Source organism: Aphelocoma coerulescens, chromosome 1A (genome assembly GCF_041296385.1).
Source record: "Aphelocoma coerulescens isolate FSJ_1873_10779 chromosome 1A, UR_Acoe_1.0, whole genome shotgun sequence".
Taxonomy (NCBI): domain Eukaryota; kingdom Metazoa; phylum Chordata; class Aves; order Passeriformes; family Corvidae; genus Aphelocoma; species Aphelocoma coerulescens.
In genome coordinates this window covers 29444167-29468401 of record NC_091014.1, presented here as the reverse complement: position 1 = coordinate 29468401, position 24235 = coordinate 29444167, and the positions used below count along the sequence as shown (strand labels likewise).

General features: G+C 40.4%; 1 protein-coding gene across 2 annotated transcripts in view; it reads right to left on the bottom strand.

Annotated features, from left to right (window-relative positions):
* NRCAM (neuronal cell adhesion molecule) overlaps positions 1–19506 on the bottom strand; it is a 148987-nt gene extending 129481 nt beyond the window's left edge. For both annotated transcript variants that reach the window (XM_068997548.1, XM_068997557.1), the window contains exon 1: positions 19394–19506. The gene's annotated coding sequence lies outside the window, so the exon portion shown is untranslated. The remainder of the gene's footprint in view (positions 1–19393) is intronic.
* Positions 19507–24235: the final 4729 nt, after the last annotated feature.

Here is a 24235-nt window from a genome sequence, read left to right as displayed (position 1 = left end):
GCAATATACCCCAACAAAGAGGGCAAAACCACCAGGAGGTCTGCATGGATGAATAAGGAGCTCCTGGACAAACTCAAACACTCAAAAAGGAAGTCTACAGATGCTGGATGCAGGGACAGGTAGCCTGGGAGGAATACAGAGAGACTGTGCTAGCAACCAGGGACCAGGTTAGGAAAGTTAAAGCCCAGATAGAACTAGATCTGTCCAGGGCAACAAAAAAGCTTCTACAGATACATCCACAATAAAAGGAAAATTTGGGAAAATGTGTCCTTCTCCAGAAGGAAACCAGGTTAACAGGGATATGGAGAAGGCTGAGGTAGTCAGTGACTGTTTTGCCTCAATCTTCACTGACAACTGCTCCAAGCACATCACCCACGTTGCAGAGGGCAAAGGCAGGGACTGGGAGAATGAAGAACCACACACTGCAGGAGAAGATCAGGTTTGAAACCATCTAAGGAATCCGAAGTTTCACAAGGCCGTGGGACCTGATGAGATCAATCTACAATCTCAGATGTAGGGAACCAGCAGATGAAGTTGCTACGCTATCCATCATATTTGAGAAGTCATGGCAGTCCCATGAGGTTTCCCACTGGAAAAGGGGAAACATAACCCCTATTTTTAAAAGAGAGAAAAAAGGAAGACCCATAGAAATACAGGCCAATCTTGCCCCTGTGCCTGGCAGGATCACGGGGTGAATACTCCTGGAAACTATGCTTAGGCACATGGAAAATAAGAGCGTGGTTGGTGACAGTCAACACGGTTTCACTAAGAGCAAATTGTGCCTGACAAATTTGATGGCCTTCTATGACGTTACAATGTAAAGGTATTTTCTTGTTCCAAATTTGAATTTTGTTGTCAAGACAACACAATCCTCTCCATGTGGTTGTCCTGCCATTTTTTTCCCTAGTTTTCTAGTCTGCAGTCTGCTTCTTCTCTCAATACAGCTGAAAGCATTTTTAGTTCTCTGCTTCTTCCACACAGCTCTTTGAAAGAAATCTTTTGCTATCTTGCCACTACCAGTCACTTAACATCCCTTGAGAACTCTGAGGTTTCATTTTCTGGTCGCCTCCAACTGTCCTGTCTTAATGTCCTGCCCAATGAAACCCTTACACTGACAGTGACTAGTGAAAGGAGGGGAGAAATACAGAACAAAGAAGGCTATTTCCAATTTACTGGAAACTTGAATCATAAGTAAAAAATATGCACCCAAAAGAGTATGTTATAGCAAGGAATTACTGCCAGTCCAACTCAGCACACAACAACCAATGCACTGCAAAACCAGAAAAGCCACTACACATGGAACTATTTAAAAAGAAGTCTGAATCAGTCAGCTTTCTCAACATGACTACACAGAACAGCAATGTTGTCAGGCTGCCCCAAAGTTACAGCTATTTTGATACACAAAAAGGCTGGAAATGTGCTCAGAAGTCAAGCATGTTCATTGAGAGCACTGAGTCATACCACCCTCTCACTGGCAAAAGGCTCTGCCACTTTCCCCACCTTTACAGCCTGGTTTTGTGACCTGGCAGCTGCTCACGTGCCCAAAACAATACACCATCACTCCACAGACAACTTGCCATTTTGCAAATTTGATACGTTTTAGTTCTGCTTTTATGATGCAGAAGTAAGTAGCATTTGATAATGTATTGAACTCAGAATGACCTCGTCTTCAACTGTCACCATATATTGAAACAGCAACTGAAGTGGGACAAGCATTTGTATAAAAACTATACAAAACCGTGACTATTGTTAAATGATTACATCCCTGGGAGAGAGAATTCCCATGCTTTTGAATTGTGCATTTATACTATAAGTAATTAAAACAATATTTGTAATTCAGTCTGAGTATCCATTTCCATTTTATAACCTTATAAAAGGTTGTTTCAAAAGTGGAATTGAGCATTAAAGATGTTTTGCTGTTAAAGATGGAAAAATCAGCTATCTGACTTTCATTTACTTTATTTAAAAATAATTTAAAAGCCTAACACATTATATAGTACTAGACCTTGAAAAAAGGGACATTGATTTGTAGTCAGCTATGAATTTCTTCTCAACTATTTCCAACAAGCTACTGCATAAAACAGATCTAAAATGTGTCCTCCCTTACACACTCTTCTCCCTGTTCCCCATTCCAAGTTTCAGTAGCTTAGAGTTAGTGGTGTCTCACAGCCTAAGTCCATATTTTAAGACACCAAAGCAGGTTAAAACCACAGCAACCAGTACACAGAGAAATTATCTAACAGCACTGCTACCGAACACTGGTTACTAAACGCAGACCAGGCATTAAGTGTGGGATAGGAAAAAGTGCAAGCTTGCAGCCTTCATTACAGATTCTGCTTATTTTGAAAGGGGTAGTTTTAAAATTCTAACTAGGTAATCATGTCAGAGGGATGGGAGGCTGTCTGAGTCCTGCAGGGATGCATGCTCAGGCTTATGCTGTTCAGTGTATTCAGAAATGACCTGGAAAAGGAGCAAACTCTGAGCCTTCTAGATTCCAAAATCATTGTGACTGTAAAGATAAGGACTGGCTATAACTAACTGAAGAAGGGTCTCACAGTACAAAGTCACAAGACGATATAATAGCAAAAAACAAAAGTCAAACAAAAAAAAGCCATATAAAGAATTATGAATTCATTGTTAAAAATATCTAGAATGAAATACTGAATTTATGTTACATGTTTATGATTAAGTGTCAGGGCAACACTCATCACTGGGTAAAAAAAACCCAAACCAAGTACTGGGAAAACTACACAGAAACAGAAGAGGATTTTTTTTTTAATGTATATTTTATATACATAACTGATATTTACAGTATAACTCCATTATACAGCTGCATCTGCATCTGGTGTGTCATATTTGTCCTCCTTCAAAAACCTCTTTTCTCCCCCAAATCTTAGAATAAAAGTCTACAGCCACACTGGAAAACAGCTTTGAAAACAATCTTCCAGTTGTCTCTTTCCTCTCATGTACAGAAATTGTTACTTCTCTAATTAGAAATGACACATATAATTTTAATAGGTGGCTTTCTAAGTAGACAGAGATCTAAAAAACTGGCTATAGGATACAAATATTCTCTCACTTAGACTCACCAAAACCCATGATGAATCAATAGAGTCCAACTTCTGTTTTCTTAAAATGATTATTGAAGAGGTCGTATTAAAGATACCACATTCCAAGAAAAAAATTTTAAAAGAAAGATTTTCTGCTAAATATTCCCTCTCTTGCAATACATTTAGGACTTCTATTATGCAGAGATACTAGTTTTTGCTCACATCTCTGACAAAGGGACTGGACTAAGCACTGATCTGCAAATTAATTTATATCAGCTTGTCACCATTAACAAGCTTGAACATAAAGACAGCTTAATGTGCATGTGCAGAGACTTCCTAAATGCAAGAGAGACCAACATCAGCTAGACACACACCATTTCCGACTGACTGTAGCAGTAGCTCTACTAATCAGAGAGATGAATGGATCCGCAGTCTGTCAGAAAAGGGAACAAAGACCTGTGGCTACAGGCGAAAAGCTCCCTGCTCACTGGGCTAGGATGCTTCATTTGCATTATTTGAAGCAAAACAGCTCTTGTCAGGACGTTTTTGGCCACCCATTCTCTTTTATTTCACAGTGGAATTAGGTGATATTATCTATAGCTGATTGTTTGGATTCTTAGAACAGGCTGAGCAAGCAGTAACATAGGCTGGGCCACACTGTTTAATACAGCTTTGGAAAACAGAAGGCTAGGTCATCACCCTGCTCACATCCGCAGCGTAAAACAAATCCAAGCCCTTTTGGTCAGAGTGCCATGTCAGCCTCTTCAAGGGAAGACTGCATCCAGGAGGATCAGACTCAGCATTAGAACTTAAGCTTTCTCAAGCTGCCAGACCACTGGTTCTACTTCCCCAGGTGGACAAGCACACTTCTGCTTTCAGAGGAAACAGCTCAGTTTATGTACTGGTGTGAGATGGTGGTATAAGAGAACTTGCAAGACATCTGTTGTGTTTACCTCGGCTCTGCTAACTCACTCCTTAACAACTCACTGCCACTTTCTGGCTCATTTGTAACCATGAGAAGAGCTGTCAACATTTCTCTTTTTCATTTAAATGAGTTTATGGGGTAAAAACATGGTGGAGGCTAACAGATGTCACTCTGAAGTTATATCTATTACAGAGGTGTATATGTTTACCCCTTCCCTGTATCAGTCCAAAGAAAAGGAAATAGTTTCTGACTCGAGGACGTCAAGCCTCCCCTTTGCATCATGCTTCATACTAGGCTTGCCCGTGGCACATGCTCTGCAGACCACTCAGCTTGATCAAAAGGCAGCATGGAGGGTACGAGGAATGTCCTGCAGAACAAAACCAAGCCAACACCTGTAGCTCAACAGGCACAAGAGAAAGGGGCCCTCCCTTCCAGCAACACTGTCCCTCCAGGAAGCAATCACTGCTGTTCCATCACAGCGCTGCTTCACACACACTCCCCTGGTACACATTTCAGGGTACATACTGTAAAATCCAAGAACCCCGCTAATCCCATCTGTCCAAGAGCAGAGGTGTAAAAGCCATGCAAAACACTGGTATGTCCTTGATCAGGCTGTCATCTATGAGCTGAGAGCACCATGTCTCCAGGACTAATTCCTGCCTACTTAAAACAGAGGGGTACAGGGAAAGCTGAGCTTTGCAGGAAGCCATGGGCTTTCTCAGCTGCTTCCTTGGTATTTAAGAAACATCAAGCTTCATACTCCATTGTATTTTTATCTCTTTGAACATAAATTGTATGTAATCACTTAAAAGGAGCTTTTCTTAAAGTGCCTTCCAGCCAATTTTTACCAGAAATTATCACCATCCTAAAATCCTGACAGTCAGAATCCACTTTTCAGGTTTCAGAAATAATCATCATCCCCCACTGAAGAGTGCATCAGTGTCTAGCTGAACACTCCCTAGAAATGGCAGATGGAGAATGCTACAGGAATTTATCTTCTAGAAGGATAGGCTCTGATTATTTCCCTAACATTTAAAGTTCTTACGGCCTGTGGCATTTGGGAGCAATATTTTGGTGCTCATAGAACAGAGTTCCACAGAAATGACAACTAAGCTGATGGGAAAACTATCCAGCTGTACTAAGGGATATGAACACATGCCACAGAATACAAGAACTTTTATTATTTAAAATAGAAAGAAGAAACCATCTACATGCAAAGTACAGGTTGGGGTTTTTTTCTTGCATATTTATGTGCAATACTAACACTTCACAAGTGCTTAAATCTTGGTTTTTTCCCTCTTAAGTTTCTACTTTTTCTTCTTTGGCCTGTATATATTAAATGTACCTTGTAATGCAGGAACTGCTGCCAAATGTTTCCCTGGGAAAAATGCTAGGGTAATAAAGGTCTAGAAGAAATCTGGTGAACGAATCAGATGACAACATATTTGAATGAAACCAGGCATAAGCTGTGTGAAATAGAAAAATTGAAATTACTCTGGGGGGACAAAAAGGCATCCTTCCAGTTAAGTCTGTTAACAGGGAACCTTTGCTGCTGAGTACATCAAACAATTTAGCTTTCCAATAGGAAACATTACCATTGTAAGAGACTTTCTTAGCCTATTAGGGAGTGCCATATTTCAGGCACTCAGAGCATAAAGCAACGACAACAATGCAGAGTCACATGAAGTTTTTCCATGCCAGCTGTGTAAGCTTCCTGAAATTTCATTCACCTAAAGGTCAAGAACTTGTGGTACTGTACATATGAGGCCTTTGAGAAATTGTTTGGAGTTCAAGTGCCTGTAAGATTTTCCTTGTGGTTCATTACAAAGCTAACACTTGACTGATTTGCTTGGCAACGTGACAAGTTATCCACATATGTTCTGCTGGGCAGGAAATACATTTGGTCTTTTCTTCTGGTTTTGGAACCAAGTAGCTATCTGACATCGAAAAAAACATTATGGGGGTATGATGGACTACAGCAATTTCTGATTTCACCAACACAAAATCAGATTGTTTGTAACCATCCTGACTAGAGAACTATCAACCTTGAAAGTTACTTAAAAAATAATCAAAATTTGGATTTTCAATTCATATTTTAGACTAAAAACTTGAAGTCACCTAACCTGAGAATATCAAGGATTTGGAAAATGTTATTCCGCCAAGCCTGATTCTAATGTGCTCAGTTTTAAACAAACATACATAACCCAGCAAAATGCAGCCTCTGGCTTAAAACCAATCCTGTATTAAAGCCATAGGTAATCTGTCTTACATAATGCTATTTGCATTTTGTAAATCCCGTTAAAAATACTTGTGACATCAAATCAATGTCTTCTAATCCAAACCAGGACTCATGTACTAGACCTGGTTTGGGGCTTTTTCTTTACTTTATGAATAGTCCTTGTATCATTTGTGGTATACACAAACAGCACAGTGGTATGAACTGAAGTTTAGTATTTTAGTACAAATATAAATTAAATTAGAGAGTTATCATCACTTATCCTTGGAAATTAAAGTAGAGTCTAATGTTCTGGTGTGGTGAATTACTCACATCCATGGGATGGGATGGTAACACAAAGCTTTGCCATTATTAAAACAGATTATAACTTTATGGTATGAAGTTAATATTAAACTTTATGCTAACTCACCTTATCCCACTTAAATTTTGAACAACAATTTAGCTTTTAGCATTAAAAAGTCCCAGAATGCAGGCAGATACCCAAGTACACTGCACAACTCAGCCTTAGAAGTTCCTACAGAATCAACTTCATTCCCCCAGCTGTGCACACAGCACATATTCTGGGTAGATAAGCACTTATCTTTGGTTTAACACTCTGCAGCTCTCTAAGTAGATGTGATTAAGCACCTGAAGCCTACAAGAGTTCTCTTGAAGAACTGCAAAAGTCAGATGTGATAGGGATCACAATTCCTGAGAAGCAGAAACAGTGACAGTTCTGCCCACTTCTTCCTCAGCCAGATGGCTAGAGCACATACTTAAGGATGGGATGGGAGATCCAACTTCAAGTTCCACATGAGACGAGCTGATTGAACAGGCCTGCTGATGGCTTATTACAGAATACAGGCTCATGGGAGAGTATGATTTGGCATACAACCTCTGCCAGCCATTCACTCCCTGTTGCACAGGGGCTCAGGGCATGCTCTGGGTCCTGGCAGGTAGAACCCAGAGCACAGAAGTGACTGAGATCCCACAAAGCCCAGTAAAAAAATAGCAAAACAAAACCAAACCAAACCAAAAAAAAAACCAAACACCAACAATAAACACCAACCAATCAACCAAAAAAACCCAACAAACCACAAAAACTAAAAACCAAACCAATCAAAAAAAAACCAACAACAAAACAAAAAAAACCAATCAACCAAACCAAACCAAAACAACAACAACAAATCCAAACACAACAGAAGCAGGATCTTCCACTTCTTTTGTGATCCAGTCGCTGGGGAAAAAAAAAAAAAAAATGTTCTTTCATCCACAGAAGAACTACAGACAAACTTGTTCTGAAACAGACAGAAGACATCAGAATAATTAGAGTAGTTAAGGTTGGAAAGGATTTATGGAAGTCACCTGGTTTAAACATCTGCCTCTCACTCTGTTCAGCACAAGAACAAATTCAAAGTTAGATACAATATCCTAATGATTCCTTAATGCTGTTAAGGACAGACAGACAAGGATTTCATTGGACTGGTCCTCAGAGAGTTCTTATTTTTCAACAAGATGCAAAATGCTAAAAACAAAGTTCTGTTGGGCAGTTCTGCCCTATACCAAATAGTTCAGATTCTGATACAGCTGTGTTTATGAAGACAGGATTCCACTTTATTATGCATAAATGCACTATGAACACTGTTTACAGATATGTTCAATTATTACACTAACATTTGTCATAAAGATATCCTAGAGAGTCCAAAAGGTTTCCAAGCCTTAATCTAGTTTAGTTTAATCTGATGTTCTCTTTAAATTTGAAAATGCAAGTGCTGTATGTCCTATCAAGTATGGCATGCACTTAGCATGATAACAAGTATCCCAAAGGTCTCATCTCTGATAGTAGCTAAAAGCAGATGCCCGAGGGAAAAGGATACATTTGTGGCAATACCCTCCCAGCCTTCATCAACTGAAAGCTCAGAGGCCTGATGGAATTTCCCAATGCTCAACTCTACCGCTATACCATCTTGATGGAGTACTAACATTTGTACACCGTGTTGTCATCAGAATAAAGACATCCAATTTCAGAAGCTATAGTAGGCTGTTTGAAACATTACATGCTGTTAGTGGCAATGGCTGTAAAGTTAGCAATTAACACCAGCACAGAAACTACTTAAGACATAGTGTGCTTCCAGGAAAACAGCACAATACCATAAATTTTTTTCAGAAATTCTGTAAAACATGTACCAGTTCCTTTATCCTGATTTTACTACCAAATTATGGTCTAAACCAATATATTTTATATTGTGGCAACATATACAGAATTTATAATAGTGGAGAAAAATAAAGTTAAATTCAAGGCACCATAGAGTTACCAGGTATCAGGGCTATGTCTGTGTGCACACCCAGCACACTTACTCACCAGCCTCCAGCATGGACCAGGAACTGTTCTACTGAAATATCTCAAACCAGTCCCTTGTAGCATTTGCACAGCAGGATAACTGAATAAACTCTCACCTGCCTTTACAACAAGGCAGCTGGTAAACAGGACCTCTTCAGCTGAGAATAATGGACAGTCCCTGAAACTTCCCTAGGCAGCTCCAGCTGCACACAGGCCAACTGGAGCTGCTTGCAAGCACAAATAGCATCTGATGTTGAGAATCCAGCATTCCCAGAGACTCCCTGAGGCAGCTGAAACTGTTCCTATTTACACAGCAATCCCCCGTGTATATGCAAGACAGCCAGGAAATACAAAATCAGATAGAGTTTATTGTAAACCAAAAGAAACAGATCGTGCATAATCAGCAGTAAATACTTTGTGGAGTCTCATTTAATCCAGATGAAGAGACTTGCACCACCATCTGGTAAAGGACCATCAGACCCTATCCAAGAGATTAGATTCCCCAGATGAGCATTGCTCAACACAACAGAAACCAGTCAATTGCTTTTCCCATTCACTCTTTAAACAAACAGCTGTCTGACTGTGCAACAGTATTGAGAAACTTATCTGGAGACAAGGGATTACACTGTCTTTTTCAAGGAAATACTATGGTCATCTCACAAAATTTGTCAACACGTTAAGCCTACTTTATCTGCATCTGTGTTGCTTCCTTAATGGTTTCCAAATTAATGATTTTGGCATAGTACCTAGAAATATTTGTTTTATCAAAGTTGCACTGAACTAAATGACAGAAAATCATCAAAAGCCCAATTCAAGCTTCAGATCAATCCTTCAAGCATTACTCCCATTTTACACAGACGGTAGACCAGAAAAAGCCAGATACATTAAGACATTTTCATGTAATCTTGAAGAAATGACACCAGATGGAAAAATAGAACTCCACATATTTCTCACACATTTTTCTCAAATAGCTGAAGTAACGTCACTGTATCACCAATGTTCCTGCAAGTACTTTAAATTACTACCCAGACAGGATTAGAATAGTATTTCCCAAGGGAAGGTTGCACCTACCACTCACATTACAGGTTCTCAGTCAGTCCAAGTGCAATCAGCTTCACAACTCCGGCTTCTCAAAAAACCCAACCTCTACCGACAAGTTTGGTTTTATTTTGATCTCTTTATATACACTGTTAGGCGATTCCAACAGTTTTTGTACTCCATAAAGATCAGACCTTTATACCATGACTGCTTTGAGTCAACAGTGATGAGCACACTGAAACACCAGTTACACCTTAGGACCAGCTGGGAACCGGTGCTGATGTGCACAGTACAATCATCACCCTAGAAGGTGTCATTACCACCCTCATTTCCTTCCCTACGAGCATAGTTTTGTTTCAATTATCCAAGGCAGTAAAGGGGTCAGATAATTATTAAAAGTTTAAAAAAAGCCACAGGGATAACACACACATACACACAGTAAGTTACAGAAGAACACTCAGCAGTGTAACTGATATCAAGGTCAGTTGTACTGTTGACTATGAATGGACACAAATTGCTTCGCTAATTCAGACCTCAGATCAGACAGCACAGCATAAAAAGTTACTCTCCTGCTCTCTTACCCAAGTTTGCTCACAAGAAGTCAATTTGGGCACTTCTACATTTATAGCACAGTTAATATGTAACCTGAAAAATAAATAGAAATAACCTTAGCAGAAATCACAGCTTGAAGAATCAACAGACATACATATAATGGAAGGCTCTTCATTTAAAACTACTGTATGATGATTCTTCTAATGATTACAACTTGCCAGTGTAACATTAAAACCACTACCAGTTCCCGGGACAGTTGGCTGGATGTGCAAACACACCCCCTGCTTCAAAGTGTAACAAAAATGAATGAAATTTCAAAACTCATCACCTTTTGTTATCAAGCTTTGTATCTAATCAATAACTTCATTACAATAGAATACCATCCATTCATGCTGAAGTCAGTGAGGATAATTGGGCTATGCTGGTTCTCCAAACTCACTGTGAGTGGCATTGCCCTCAGCCATCTGCAGGATGTTATCTTTTCCTTACAGTGTAGTTGTTAGCTTTTCAGTACTGAAGCTATTGAAGCACTATTCAGAATTAAAGTAGTTTGATCTAAATCTAAGTTTTCCTTTCCGCATCATCAATAAGATTAATCACCTCAAATGCAGCTTCATTAACAGAAAAGGAAACTTTTGATGAGCAAGGTATACTACAAGAAGTGCTTCTGAAAGTGGAATACTTATGCTAACCATGTGTCCTTTCACACATGGTTTTTAAACTGCTGTACTGAACACTGACATAATAGAACAGTAACAAAATTCACCAATATGAATATATTTAGCAGAGCAAGCTTTAATACTCTTGAAAAATGTAAGTGCTAAAAAACTGTACTGCATAGTACCCATCAATTGTGTCTAGAACACTTTCTTCTGGCTTCAGCACATTCTTCCTCTTCTCTCTTCCATTCCAATAAATATGTCCTTTTATTGACAGTCAAACCAGGAAGCTACCTATGAGCTTGCAATTTGAACTTTCCCATCTATAATAATAAAAATAATGGTATTTATTTACTTTAGCTTGCTGTCATGAGTATGGTTAGAAGCTGTTGGGTTGTCTTTCAATATAATCTCAGTTAAACTAAGCGGGTAGGGGAATTCACAGGACTGTTTGGCTCTTCTAGGACAGCTTTACCTCAGAAACGAAAACACACATAAATGCCAGTATAACATAATGAACAGAAAGACTGGTCTTCCTACTATGTGAACTTTGGCATTAGCCCTGGCAGCCACTTAACTTCCAACAGATTGTGATGTTGCAGATGTTCTCAGCAACAGCGTTTCTGTTGAGCCACTCTAAGGCTCTAAGAACTGGGCTCTTGTAGAGAGCTATCAAGCCTCGTAACTTTAGCCAAATTTTTTTTAAAACAGGTACAAAAAACAACCAATTATTAACTGCAACTCTGATTTCATTTTTAGGTGTTTCTAGGCTTCTTGGCATGAGGGGAAAAAAAGCTGAGACACATTATTCAAGTAAATTATTTTTAAAGATTTGTACGTTCATGGTTAATTCCCATGATAATCTTTCAAGTGTCTGACCCTGTCAATTCTGGAGGTGATGAGAAACCTCCTCCCATATTTCAATGCCAAGAGGGTGAGAAGGTTGTGAATTACATAAAACTTTAGTAGTAACTTGGAGAAATTCCTCCAGATAAAGTTTTGGGGATGATATCTGCAAACCATCTTACAAAGAATCTCTCCAGAAATCCTGCTATTAAGGGACTGTGCCTGCTGGAAATGACAGTAGGGAGATTGGAAATCTGGGGCAACATTTAAGACTGTTTTGATGATGCTTCACTCCAGCATCCCAGAGAGGAAACAAAGGTTTTAAGACATGATTGTAAAGAATACTGTGTCTTCAAAACAATGGGTTAAGGGCTTTTCTTTCCTCACAAAAACAGTCTAGGTTTTAGAGGAAAATAATTCAAAGAAAAGACACTATTTCTGTAACTCGAGACAGTGCATGAGCAGTAGGACCCAAAACATGACTTGCCTTTATTAAATGCCTACATTTCTATCAAGTAAGCTAAATAAAAATTACTAGACACTATCTTTCACTAAAATCTACACTACAGCTTTCCTGAAAAAGGCTACTTTATTGAAGCACTTAATTTTAGGTCCAGAACATTAAATATTTTCCATAATACTCTGAAGAACAAAATTACACACTTTAAAGGACATAAATGTTATTAATAAAATAAAAGTATATGCAAATCCTGGGGTATATCTGAGAAAACATGAGATTTAATTCAGAGAGATTCTTTATTCTTTTAACTACAAGGGAGAAACTATTGAGAAAGGAGTTTACTTTACATTTCCAAATGAAAAATCTGCTCGACTCAATATAAAGGCAAATGAGTTAAGCTTAAGAACTCATTTTTTACAGGTCAACTGCATGATCTGATGAACTACTGACTTCCACTGTAGAAATACAAATCCTTAGGTGAGTTCTAAGCAGATGTATTTACTTTCATCTTAAACACTAAACAGTATTATATTTCTGTCAATGTATGAAACTTTGTGAATTTTTACTCTGTTGTTTAGTCAGTCATTATCTCACTGCGTTTTTATAGCCATAGACTCCTTTCTAAGGATTTTGGTTGGAGTCATTAAACACTGTGTCTGCCCTCTGGTGGTCAGACTCTTCTTTTTATATGTTCCAACATTTTAATCTCTTAAGTTAAAAACGCACTTCATACAACTACCACCTACAAGGTCTAATAGATATTTAGCTTTTAGTCACCTTGGACTGGCTTGCTTTCCAGTTATGCAATTGCCTACATTTCAACTTTATCATGCAGAAATAGCTCACATCTAAGTTAAGATATTCTTCATTTTGTCCCTGTCTAGAACCAAGTTTAGATACAATTTTTAAAGCACTCCAACTACAGAAAAGCAGAAAACACCTGAACTTTCAATTTATATTGAGATTATAAGTTTGGTGTTGTCTGGGAAAGATGTTACACCTCGTAATACACTGAAATACTGGCTACTAGATTCCAAGGTCCATAAATACATTAAATGCTTCTAAGGGAAAACAGGGATATTTAAAAGACTATTTTCACATTAAAGGTTTCAGAACTGCACTGTATAGAAACTGCTATAAAGACACAATCACTCCAATAGGCAAAAGGCAAACCAAACTATACATAAGGTACATACAGCTCCAAAATGAACAGTGAGTTCCTTCACAAGCCCAAAGCTGTGCCAAACACCCTTGTAGTACTACTTAGACTGAGTTGCACCAATACTGATAATAGCTCTTATCTGCCTCTTATGCCCTAATCAAACCTAGACCAAGGGAATAACAATGACACCTGCATCAGAAAGAAGAGCTTGGAGGACTGTGTGGATTGTCTGTAAGAGCCTCAAGAACATAGCACAGAACCATAGAAACACCACGTTGGAAGAGGATCTCAAGGACCTCTGGTTCAGCTTTTCTTGGCAAAAGCAAAGTCTAGACAAGATGTCCCAACAGTCTGTCCAGATGCATCTTAAAGTGTCCAGTGTTGGGGAATCAACCGCTTCCCTGGGGAGATTATTCCAATGGCTGATTGTTCTCATTGTAAAAAACTTTCCTCCATGGAGAGAACACAGCTCTTCACAGCAACTGGACCAAGACACAAAACTTACAGTTCCAAGACTCAAGAATGCCTAGAGGCCTAGAGGCCTCAGTGTAGTCAGCACAGTATGCAAAAACTCCATTTTTGTTCTCTTTTAATGAAGAGTTCCCTGTTGTAAACTTACTCAAATCCTGTACAATTTTGAAAGGGTGGGAAAAGGAATATATCTTTCTTTTCTGAGCTTCAGTAGGAATTACCTAGTTAGAAGAGATGAAAAACCAGTAAAATGGCTAACGCAGCCTATCAACATCTCATCTCACCCAACAGGAAAACCAGATTTTGATTTTTTTGTTGCCATATAACAAAGGCAACAAAATATAACAAATTCAGCTGAGCTGACAATTTAAAAATTACTTCTGTTTCAAAAGAGCACCAATACAAGAGGATTTAACTTCCTTTCATATATTTAGTTTGTCCAGAGACCACAGCACTGGTCTATGGGGGGTGGTGGGGATTGGTGGAGGGAGCCACAGATTCCAGCTTACTCAAAGTAGCAGTAATCAAGTCACTAAACCTGTTTATCGCACCCAAAGAAGAGCTGTGGCCAAGCTTTCCTCTTCCTGTTATTACCTGAAAATTTTAAGAAGGAAGGCACATCAAGCACGTCCTGCATTTTGATTCTCTTAGAGATATAAACAGCAGGAGGGTGGGAAACCCTATTTTTAGTCCTTCTAAACACTGGAGAAATAGTGAAGAGAACCATTGATCTTGTTACAAAGTGTAACATGTGTTACTGGCCTACTGATGAACACCACTGAACTCTTAAACATTCTTTAGAAGTGGTCCTTCTCAAGATTTGTTTTTCCTCTTCTTTTGCATTTTGTTGTTTTCTACTACTCTGCCCATGCTACAATACTCAGTGGGGAAGCCTTCCCTTGGCTGGCACCTGTGCTCTGGTAGGTTAACTCCATGGAATTGTTCTCCACCAACAGCAGGACTGTTTCCTGACTCCAAATCTGGTACAAAGGCTGACTTCTGCACTCACTGATTACACACTGCCTTGGCAAACACACAGACACACACAGAGCCCTACAGTGTCGTGACATTGTAAAGGCAATCCTTTACAGGAACACTCAGAATCATGCTGGACAAACACAGCGGCACTGAAAACACAAAGAAAGTTTGAAGTCAGAGGCACAGATCAGAAAAAGACAATCTGTACTCGTGTATAAACACTGTCACCTCCTCACTTAGGTAACAGTCTAAAGGAAAATGGTATGTTAATATTTTGGTTGGCTATTCAGAAAAACCTAATTAGTGGCCAAAGACTAACTCACACAACCAGGAAGTTATGGATCCATTTTTGTTTTCCTCAAACAAGCTGTCAAACAGTAAAAATTACATACTTTATATCTGAGGAAATTAAAAGGTCATGTATATCTAGTGGTGCAGACAAAGCATCAGGGCAACTAGATTCCCATTGGGATGCATCCAAATTCAGCAGTCTTACATGAGTATTTACAGAATTTAGAGAGACTACATCTGTACCAATTCTGTCTGATGTAACTGACAATTTAGACAGCTAGTTCCTTTCTAATGAGGCTGTTTTTTAAAGTTATCACGTCCTCATAACTTGAACTAGCCTTTTTTTCCTCTCTTGGCTATTTTTATGCATCTGAGATGCTCTGCATCAAATGCTGCTTTTTTATATAAAGTTTAGTTGCTTAAAGTAGAATGAGGGTACTGTGAGCTCTTACAGAAACATTTTATAATTCAAGCTGTTATGCTTCCATACTAAAAAGTTAACAAGGGGAAAGCTGTAATCACATTATGAATTGAGCCATTCCAAAAGCAAAACAGTGTAGGAAAACAGTGTATTCACAAAATGAATACTAAGATACATCCTGATTCATACAGCAAACCAAAAAAAATTGAAAGCTTCTTAACAACAGTTAATAGAGGATCCAGATGAACATTTCTGTACTTATTCAACATTTACTAGAACGGAGAAGCTAAAGATCAATCCAGAGGAGTATTTGCAATGCAATTAGGCTAGACAAGTAAGCCTGAATGTATGCCAGCTGCAGGGGTCTGCCCTTAATTCACACAATCAAATGTCTAGTGTGTCACACGGTGTCTAGCATCAGTATCTCCAGTATTAAAAGTCTCATCAGATATGCACTTGTTTACTGAGCGTCTAATCAGGGTCTGAACACATATCTAGCTGTACCTTCTAGCAGTCTATATGCCACTCCATCACCATCTGTCAGTTAAACCTCCCACAGACAGAAAAAAATCAATTCAGACAAATGTGTTCGGCGCTCAAACTAAGCTATCATTCACATTTCAATATAAGACTTGAATTCCTTTTCAGTGTTCTTCAACTTTGACCCAGCTCTACCCCCTCCTTCACTGAAAAGGGCAAAGACAACAGCCCAGCAAGTGGGACAGGCAAAACAGACCTCCTTTGTTCACTTTTTCCCTTTCAGTTTTCTATTGAGGTAAATAACTGAGAGCTCAGCCAGCCTCCAGTAGCTCAGAAGAAAGCAATACAGCTAGCTTGCAACTATCCTTTCCTGGTTAACAAACTGCAGGACAAAACTTACGGCGCATCATGTTAATCTTATTATTAGAGATTAACTCTTTACAAATTCCCTTAATATTACATTTATGAGACAGTATTCATAAATGCAGAAGTTACAGTGTTTTTAATACTGAAGACGCAATACACACACTTACCAATTTAAAATGCAACAAATTATCACTGCGGAGAAATTATAACGGAATTTTTTAAATACTATCAGCCCACTCAGGAAGGCAAAATCAAATTCATTGCATATTGCCCAACACACAACCTCCTACATTATTCCCTCAGCTTTCATTACCAAGATATACTTTCCTCTGTATGACTTCCCATTTTACCAACTGTTCATAAAACATGAAAAAATGAACAAGTCCAGTGAAAACTGAAGAGCACAATTTTATTGTACTATTTCAATATAATGGAAGTTAAGTAATCACAATTCAAGGTGATTTGAGACAGATTAATAAAACTACAGAATAACAGCAATTTCACAGGCACAGGTAAAACAGATTTAATTTTTAGGCTGATTGAGCTATTTGAGCTGTGCAATAATCTATTAAAAAACTATCAAACCCTTAGTGTATTCAGTGTCTTTTATGACCAGACACCACGGTGAGTCATTTCACTAAAGCAGGAAGAATGGGCAACATGCATCACCTTTTCCTGACTTGAAACTGGAATCCTCAAAACAATAAAATCTGACAATTAGAGAGACATCTCATTAATCCCAAGAAACTCTTAACTTGGTTACTAAAGCTTCTGCTGTCACCTTTTTGAGCACCAGAGAAAAACACCAGAGTGCAACAAGCTAGCAGGAGGTATCAGTATGCATCACTGGATTTGTTATTTCATTTTCTGAAAATAAAGACCATTTAAAATAGTCAAATTTTATTATTACAGCCCTTTTTGTCAAACAAGCTGTGGTACACTTGATAAATAATATGCTTTCTTCAAGAAGATAAGGAACAGTAGCTAAGGCTCAGGTTCTGGTGATCTCATTCCCCTTGAACATTATCACTTTTGAATAATTCTACTGTGGCCAGTAATGCTAATGACAGAACGAAGATACCAATACGAGTATGATTAGTTGTGGATTTATCTGTGAGTTGTGAAGAGGGTATAAGCTCCATCCTTAGCACCAGCTGTATACACTACCCCACCACCCGATGTGGTCACACAGCTGTACAGTTTGCCTTTAGCTACGCTGCCTTTGCACAACCCAGAATGTGAATTCATTCAATGGATCCCAAGTTCTGTCACCACCAAGCAGCTTTCTGGGTTTGCTTTTTACATTCAATATTCTCAGAATGTAACACTTTCCCAGTTCTATACTGATACAGTCTGACAGCTAATTTTAGACACCCAAGAGAATTTCAAAGTACTTTGAAATTCAAATAAGTAACTTTCACAGACTTAGGCAGCACACTCTTTAGCAGGTCTGGTCACTTGCATTGCAATTTCTATTTAAAACTAAACAAATGCCTGAGGTGTATTCATACAAATGATAACATCAAACACATTAGACAAATATTAAAAAGATGCTGCACCTGCAAGTCACTTTTCTGATTTCTAGGTCCTTTGAGCTATGTAACACTATCCTTCTCTTTCCAGCTGATACCCTTTGCCAGAGAACAGCGGCAAGATTCGCCTCTTGGCATATAAGCTGCTCTCAAACTCAAAATACAGTCCAGATGCTTTCTGATGTCGTACAGTGACATGTTTTATGCACAGACCCATATAACTACTATCCATAAATTATCACATCTATTACATTAAATTATGGAAGATGTTGAAATGATTAATAGTGCACCTGTTAGATACAATAAAGTTTTCAGGTTTCATCTACCTTTTCCACAATATACTTAATTAAGAATCCAAATCAGCCACAGAAAAAGAAATGCACAAAGACAGGGAACATTAGAAAAAAAGAAACCCAGGTGTTTAATACCAGCTTTTTCACTCAGTAGGAGGTTGTTTTGAATAAACACACAAAAGCTGGACCTTTATGGATAAAAGAACATCTTACCACGATCTATAGGTTTCACTGTAGAGCTATATACCACATTTTCCATTGTTTTATCCAATAACACAGAGAGCTAAGCAATAGCATTCCTTTCACAGAGTACTTGTCAATATGGAACAGGCTTATTGACTGGGCTGAAGCACACCATGATCTTAAATATTTAAACAGCTTGGCATTATTAATCAGGTACTGTTTACACTTAGACTCCGAAGTCTTGGTTTAAACACATTTCAGACTTCAAAACTAACACATCTATGCTGAAGACCTCAGCGACAGCTGAAGGCTTGGTTAATTATTAGTTTATAACCAAAGAGACAAGTGCACTCGCTGCACAGACTTCACCGCGATATTCTGCATTAATCGCCATCAAGAAGCCAAAATAGGGAAAACACGAAAAGCCCGCGATTCAGACACATTCAGACACATATTTTATGTCTAAACAAAATCGCAACTGTAAGGAAGGGGAAAAAAAAAAAAAAAAAAAAAGTAGTACGGGCGATAAATAAAGGCGAAAGAGCCGAAACGCGGACCGCGGCAGTTCAGCACCGACAGCTCCTTCCCCCGCACACGCCCGGCCCTCGCCCCCGCCGGGCAGCGCACGAAATGGCGACCGAGCCCGCCCGGGGATGTGGGCGCGTCGCAGCCGCGGAGCGTCTCCGCCGGGCCCGCCCGGCCCCGACCCGCCCGGCCCGGGAGGTGCCATCGGCCGCCGCCGCAACAAAGCCCCGCAGCGGCCGCCGCGGCACCGGGTGCGCTCACCGGGTGCCTCCTCGCCCGCCCCCTCGGAGGAGCCCCGGCACCCGCGGAGGACGGGCGGCTCCTCGCCGTCGAGGCGGCGGCGCAGGGCGATGTGACACCGGCGGTGCGGGGCGATGTGACACCGGCGGTGCCAGGGGATGTGATACCGGCGCTGCCAGGGGATGTGATACCGGCGCTGCCAGGGGATGAGCACCGGCGGCGCGGGGGGATGTGATACCGGCGGTGCGGGGGGATGGATGACACCGGCGGTGCGGGGGGATGTGGCACCGGCGCGACAGCGGGCGCGGCACCTCCCTCAGCGTGATGCGCGGCGCGGTGACAGAGACGGCCAGGTCGGTACTCACGGGAAGGTGCGGCCCCTCCGCCCGGGGAGAAGAGGGTCAGCGGGGTACTCGCGCTCTTCCTCCTGCTGCTCCTGCTGCTGCCCGCTCGGCAGCCCGGCGAGAAGAGCCGCGGCGGGCGCGCTCCCGCGCTATCCCCTCCTCGCCGCCACCGCCCCCGCCGCGCCTGGGGGAAGGCGCGCTCCCGCGGGGGGGGCGGGGAAGGCGCGCGCGTCTGCGCGAGTCGCGCCGGAGCGGACGCGCGCGGGGAGCGGGGCGGGGCTGGGGCGGGGCGCGGGTCCCTCGCACCTGAGGGGGCGCGGGGCGCCTCCATCTTGAGCATCCCTTCCTGCCTCCCTCCTTCGCTCCCTCCCGCCGCCGCACCTGTTAAAACCGGGGTGGAATCGCCATTGCACCACCGCTCAGGGGCTGCCGGACCGGCCTGGCGACCGACCCGGCCCTGAACCTCCCCAGCGGCGCCGGTGCCCGGCAGCCCCCGGGCCCCGCCTGTGCCCTCCCCCGGCCGGGACAGCCGAGCGCTCCCCGGGGCACCCCCGGAGCTGCCCCCCCGACAAGGGTGGTGTTTTAAATAGCCGCATTATTTTAGCCCGGCAGTGCCCCTCTAAATAGATGGTTTCAGCGAGTTCCCAAACTGGAGACAAGGATATTATTTTACACTCGAGAATTGTCGTGTTGTACTCGTTAAATTTACAGTTCACAAGTTCAGGAAGGCGGGCGTTTGGATGCGATCGCTGAAAGGGGAGCTCTGGGTGACACCATTTGGAGAAGAGTCGGGAACAGGGCTTATTCCAAGTAAATCTGCTGAACACACCTCTCACAGAGCTCTCCTTCCCCTTCACGTCTTGCAGTTCATTTAATGAACGACAACAGAAATTATTTTAATGTAATTTTGACACGTCTATGGGCTGTGCTCAGTATTGCTCAAAATTAATCCAACTATACCTTTAACACGTAGTAAATGTGATGAACTGCTGCTGCTGAACTTGCCTTTGGATCAGCCGCTGTAGGAATAGCCTTTTGTGCATTGCAAGGTGGCAACTTTTGTAGTGGTTAACCATTGTACATTTCAGGGAACAGCTCTCAAGGTGAACTCTACGATGATAACTTAATAGTGCAAAACACAATGCCTAAGATGAGCAAATAGCCCTTACTCTGCATTTCTGCAGAAACCACATTATGATGCTGGCAAGTTAAATCTGAACATCTGACCTACTGGAAACAGCACTTGAGATGAATAACAGATTCTGTAAATGATATAGCACAGGCATATAAATATTCAAGGATTAAACAATAAGTCAGACTGACTGATAATAACTGCTTCAGACTTTGGAGATATTCAAACTCCTAACAATCTGAGGCCATGATATTAATGTTTGAGACCAGAATATGCAAAAAAGATTAGATGAATGTGAAGAAAATCCATTTTATGTAGAGGAAAGTGCTCCAATCTTACTTTCGTTTGTTTGCTAACATTTTCTTTTTTGCTATACAAGTCCCATGTTCCCAACTGATTTATTTAACTACCAAACCACTACAGTCTAAGTAAATGTGCATCAGTGTATACACAGGTGGCCTTAAAATGCTGGGATATTGCCGGACTTTTCTTCCACGATATTGTGTTCCATCAGTAGATCGTATAGCCACTCCTGGCTTTGAGAAAATGTAGGTCTAAAATGCAGAGAGAAAACTGTCTGAAAAATCCTCCGTCTGTTTGCATCCCTGATGGATTCCACAGGGAACATGGTGGGCCAAACCTTCAGGAGGTGCACTGTAGAACTGCAGGACACTTGAGTGGAAAGATTTGAGTTGAAACTTTACCTTTCTTAAAATGTAGGATCAAAGATCTGGTTAGTATTTGGATGGCCAGCATTCAATACTTTATAAACACAAAACCAGTGGGCTGTGGCAAACAACTTGGTGGAAATTAGACCACAAAACATAGTAAATTAAAAGATTTTACTATTGCAGGGAGGGTGTAATAACTCTATTGATGTAAGAAACAGCTCTACTGATGTACGATGAAGCAGAAGTGTTGCAGCTGGTATGATTACACCCTTGTGATTCCCCTGAGAATTTTAACTGAGATAAACAGATATACGCATTCAATAGCACAAAGATCTTTCCAAATGGTGGCATAATTATTAGTAAACAAGTAAATTCAAAGGTTTATACAGCTAGGAGCTACTGGCGATGCTGGTGATGGCATCTACTAGTGCTACCTATACTGACAGTAGGATGGCGGCGCCAAGCAAAAAGAAGCAAGTGAGCTTGGTGGCATAGACAATAACAGCCATTATGATAAGCAGAAATTGTGTGGCTGAAAGAATATTAGCTTTCAGAGTTCTTCTCTGTTGCTTGCATCTTTTCTGTAGTCATCATATTACTTTTTGTAGCCTTTCTTCTCACTTTGTGTGCTGAAATAATAACCATGGTTGGGTAGTTCCAAACATAGTGTCTTAGTCTTCATATTCCTTATTACCAACCTTGGTTTACTTAGCTGTCATCTACTACTTTCTTCTACAGTGATCTGTTGGAGTTTTTTGTAGTCTTTGTTTAGGGAAGCATTGATCAGGTACACACCACATTTATTTGAGATGCAAAATTGATTCATGATTACAGTATTGTGACAAAGAAAAAAAACTATCAAAAGCTTGTCTGTGATGGGTATCAGTTGTCATCTGGATCTTGAAAAGTGTTTTTAGGAAGAGGTTGCAAATAAAATACTCAGTGAGCTGATACATTGGAAAAGGCTAGTGTTAGCTGAAAATAATTCTTTGACATCTTGTTCCTAAAGCAGACATTTTAAAGGGATATGGAAAGACATCTTCGGTTGTTCATCTCACCTAACTTTAGATGTCTGCTATGTGAATGTCTGCATCTGAGCTAGTCACTCTCTCCACTGAGCATAAAGGGAACCAGAAATAGGCACTTCTAGTGTATGATTCATCTAACCTATTTTAGATATCTACATTAGAATAAGCCAAGTTGCATCCTAGAAATGCTTGTTTCTCTCCGTTGACTGTAACAGGACCAGCGGGTGTCTCATTTAGCTGTAAATGTCTACATTGTAAGAGTCTGCATTTACTCAGCTGAATGCCATCCATGTGATTTTAACATGAGTTATCCCACTGTCCCACTGTTCCACTTGTTTTGAGGTCTTACAATGGTGAATGGAGCATGGTGTAGCCCGCAAAGTACTTTGCACAAAGTAAAAGTGTGAGGTATATTCCACTGAATGTATTGAAAGTCAATAAAATTTAGACTAATCATATTCAGTAGATTGTGGGGGCCCCCAATCAAAAACTGAACAACTTCTGAGATGAATTTTAATCTAGTTTATTTATGGGCACTTCATCTTTCTTTTGGAGGTTTTTTTTGATACCCTAATAATAAAATACATGCACTGAACTGCTGGACTAATACTCTTCAGAATCTAGTATTTATTTACTATAGCAGCATAAAATAAGAATATGTCTAAGCAGAAAAGAGACCAAAGACAAGATCAAAAGCTTAAGTGATAATGCCTAGTGTTAAAACCTGCACTGCTTGGTATACTGTAACAAATCAGCTTTCACAGAGTACCAGGCAGAGGATGTGTTTTGATGTAAAATATGTTGAGAACTAGAGTAGCAAGAGCATTGTACAGGAAAGACATTGCACAGAAGTGTTGTGATGTGCTGTCAATAATTGAAAAATAATAATTTAAGGCTTCAGAGCTATTCTCTCAAAAGGCAACTTGTAACTAGAGTTAGGTACTTCCATGTCTGATTCATAAGCTATCACCTAGGTTTCCCTTAGAAGAAATCAGAGTTCTCCTGGAACCCAAGAAAGCTAGCAGGCCAAGCAAAGAGCCAGTTGGAGACAGCCACATGGAAATGCCATGGTTTGAATCATGCGTGTTTAGGACTTTAGATGTTCAAGGCTGGTGGCAAATACTGCCAAGGATTCACAGGGCAGAAACTTCCTTCAGGAATTAGATGCTTGAATGAAAAATGAAAGGACATGATCCTGTTCTTCGAGAAGAAGGTGGAGAGGAGGAACTGTCATTGCTGTCACCAGTCCTTTCTTCCATTACCGTAATCATTAGAGTGCTGATAAAGAAAGCAGGAACTCGGGGTTCAGTTGTTTCACTTAATGAACTTCAACTTCTCAGGGCACAAGCCTTACAAAACATCTAAGGATGAAGATAGAATATTCAATCTCTCTTACAGGAGAGTTAAACACTGAGAGGAAGTAAGATTACACACATAAAATACATCTCACACAAGCAGGAAAAGTGTTATTTATATATTTGACTGTGTACAGGGAAACTTGAGTTTTAACCCTATGTCTGCACATATTTCACTGTGCATTTTTGGTGTATTTTTTGTTGCTGTTGCTGTTGTTAGGTTTGTAACTGGCCTCCCTTGTCCCCAGTAGCTTGAGTGTCTAGATTGTACCTTGACTAATGATCAGAGCATTCTCTCTTGTGCCTATGAGTATGTAATAATTCCATGGAAGGTGAAATACCTTCAGAAGGAGAGATGAAAGCACCATTTTATTTAGGAAAGTTCCATTTCTTAGCTGCTACTTAGCAAAGGCTGGAAAAGGAGTTAAGCATATGTCTAACACCCTGGAGAATTCTAATCACAGGAAGACCGTACCATCAGCTTGGTTTTGTGTCAAGTTTAATCGATCAGGTGGATGTGCTCTGAGAATGGTTAAGAGATCCAATTTTTCAGGTAAAATGAAGAGAACTATTTAAAACATTTGCAGATACCATCATATACAGATAACAGTGCTTTTGTCCATGCTCAGAAGATGATCTCAAGGGATATAAAGAACCATTGAAACTTTTCAGACACT